Source organism: Plectropomus leopardus, unplaced genomic scaffold, assembly GCF_008729295.1.
Source record: "Plectropomus leopardus isolate mb unplaced genomic scaffold, YSFRI_Pleo_2.0 unplaced_scaffold9796, whole genome shotgun sequence".
In the NCBI taxonomy this organism is placed as follows: domain Eukaryota; kingdom Metazoa; phylum Chordata; class Actinopteri; order Perciformes; family Serranidae; genus Plectropomus; species Plectropomus leopardus.
The window spans coordinates 111-3,286 of NW_024704516.1; the positions used below are offsets into that span (position 1 = coordinate 111).

Sequence of the window (3,176 nt, forward strand, 5' to 3'; positions counted from 1 at the left end):
ATTTAATAAAATTCTCAAGGTGTTTGTGAGATATTGTGTTCATGAGAATGAGATGGATCCAAAGTCACCGTAATTGATCACCAACAAAATCTGATCAATTCATTTTTGAGTCTCAATAAGTCTAAAATCTAATCAGTTCATCATCAATCATCAGTACAAGTTGATGTTTGTGCCAAATAAAAAAAACTCAAGATGTTCTTGAGATATCATATTTACAAGAATGAGACAAATGCAAGGTCACAATGACCTTGACCTATGACCACCAAACTCTAATCAGTTCATCATTAAGTCAAAGTGGACATTTGTGCCAAATTTGAAAAAAATCCCTCAAGGTGTTTGTGAGATATTGTGTTCATAAGAATGAGATGAATGCAAAGTCACTGTAACCTTGACCTAACATCGATGAACGCCAAAATCTAATCAATTGATTTTTTAGTCTAAATAAACATTTTTGCCAAATTTCACAGTGACCTTGACCAAAATCAAAAATCTAATCAGAGATTTATTAGAATGAGACAAATGCAAGGTGACAATGACCTTGACCTTCGACCTATGAACACCAAAACCTTAAGACTTTATTTTTGAGTCAAAATGAATGTTTGTGCCAAATTTGAAGAAATTCCCTCAAGGCATTCTTGAGATATGTTTACGCAAATAGGATGAAAGGACGGACAACCCGAAAACATGATGCCTCCGGTCTCGCCTATCTGCAGCACAGAGGCATAAAAGTTTTTAAAAATGGACCGTTGGCTTTATTCAACTTATGGCACAAACATGTATGCACATAATCATAAAAAATATCAATATATTGCTCTGTCTCACCCACAAACGCAGCAATGTTCATGACCTCGCTGAAGATGCAGCTGGCTGGTGGAAAGTTGCCTGCAAGACTGAAAAGACGAAACATTTCATGTTTGTTGCTCTAAAATAAATTCTGTTATTATTTACAACAACACCTACGCTTTTATTATGAAAGGACATGAGTGTGTACCTGATGAAGGGATAATAGGATCCATTTCTTCTCCTGAAAATAAATAAAAATAACATTAATCCACCTGTAAAATAGTTCAAAAGTCAATATTATCTGTATTGTTGAATTCTTACTTGTATTTTGAGCCCAGAGGTATTATCTTCTCTTCAGCGACAGCTATAAAATATCTGTGATAATGCATAAAAACACAGGAATAAAGAGCTTAATATAAACTTAAACGAGTTACGTTTGAACGCAGCATGTGTGACAGACATGGAGGGAATATCAAACTGGACAAAGACATATAAAAGGCCTCAAACTGTCCCACATAGACACGAGATATCTTTATTTCTTTGTAGTGTTTTTGTATTTTTTGTATTTTCTCTTGTCTCTTTATAGCCGTGATACTCAACCTACAGCCCGTAGGCCAAATCTGGTCCCCTAAACCATTTTCTAATTCACAATAATAATAAATTAATTCACACTGGGAATTGTTTTTGTACTTTCAGTGTACACAAGGTGCCAGAGTGCGTAAAAAACATCATAAAAGAGCTTATTTATCAAAAAATGTGCTGGTAGAGGATCCCCGGACAGAGGTCCTAGCTAAGACCCTAATGTCCTAAAATTCTAGAAACATCCTAATATATCCTAGAAATGTCCTAAAATCTTTAAAATGTCCTAAAGTTCCTAAATCCCAGAAAGATTTTTAAGTCCTACAAATGATCTGAAATGCTAGAAATGCCCTTAAAGCCTAGAAACCTCCTAAAATCCTACAAAAAATGTGAAATCTATAAATGTCTAAAAGCCTAGAGACATCCTAAAGTCCTAAAATATCCTAAAATCTTAGAAACACCGTAAGATCTTAGAAACGTGCTAAAATACTACAAATGATCTGAAATCCTTGAAATGTCCTTAAATTCTAAAAATGTCCTGATGTCCTAGAAACATCCGAAAGTCATAGAAATGCCTTAAAAGCCTAAAAATGTCCTAAAAGCTTAGAAACCTCCCAAAATCCTACAGATGTCTAAAAGCCTGGGGTGCTTGGTGGATCAGTGGGCACCCCATGTACAGACACCGTGTCCTCGCTGCAGCAGCCGCGGGTTCGATTCCAGCCTCAGCCCTTTGCTTGCATGTCACCCCCTCAAAAAATCTTTAAAAAAAAATGTCCTTAAAGCCTAGAGACATCCTAAAGTCATAGAAATGTCCTTGAATACTGGAAACATCCTAAAGTCCTAAAATATCCTAAGATCTTAGGGACGTGTTGAAATAATCTGAAATCCTAAATATGTCCTAAAATCCTAAAAACGTCCTGAAGTCCTAGAAACATCCTAAAGTCCTAGAAATGTCCTAAAATCCTAAAAACGTCCTAAATTGTAGGAATATCTTCCGTCCCAAAGTCATATTCATGTACTAAACTTTAAAAATGCCCTAAAACCTTAGAAACATCCTGAAACCCTGGAAACGTGTACTGGGCCTCCTGACATTTTGCAAAAGTGTCCCCAAAATCAAATCAAGCGCAGTGTCTCTGACTCACACCAGCCAGAGTCCAGCAGCGATGATCAGAGAGTAGACTGGAGGAAGAAGAGCCCACAGACTGCAGCTCCACATGTTGATTTCCCTGAAAAAAAAACCTTTTTAATATGTTTTAATTTAGTATGGCAGACAGCGGGAACATTATATAACACATTTAAAAAAGATAAACGCGCTACATTAACATTACAGCCAGGTTTCACCCTAACTTTATCATACAGTATGCTTCTTTTTATTTTGTTATATGTGTACTCTTATAAATAATAAATAAAAATGAAACTCAATGACAGAACAGGAAGTGAGCATCAAAACACTTTCACATTTTAACATTCAGGGTAAAAACTGGTTATTCTGGCTCCTCTGTAAACACAATTTAACTGTTTTTAAACTGTGGATCAAACTGCCGCCATACCTGTCCTGTCCTGTCCGCCCCGGGGCTGATGTGGCTCCGGTCCCGCCGCCGCTCCGGGGCTCCGGGGCTCCGGTACCGAGGGCGTAGTCGGTAAATACCGTAGTTTACATTAACGTGCACATTATCTGTATCTGTGGCCGGTGATTAATGTCGGTAACAGCTCCCTCACACACCGGTGAGTGTGTGTTAGTGTCGTCGTGGTCTCGTGCTGCAGGTATCAGTCACATCAAATTTGGCAGCACACGTTTTCCGGTTTGGGAGTGC

General features: G+C 37.7%; 1 long non-coding RNA gene across 1 annotated transcript; it reads right to left on the bottom strand.

Moving 5' to 3' along the window:
* Positions 1-674: 674 nt before the first annotated feature.
* Positions 675-3,157, bottom strand: LOC121940903. The gene is made up of 5 exons (XR_006105709.1): positions 2,913-3,157; positions 2,505-2,588; positions 1,105-1,158; positions 992-1,024; positions 675-890 (listed from the first exon to the last, which is right to left on the bottom strand). It is a non-coding gene; the product is annotated as an uncharacterized LOC121940903 (long non-coding RNA).
* Between the last annotated feature and the right edge of the window lie 19 nt (positions 3,158-3,176).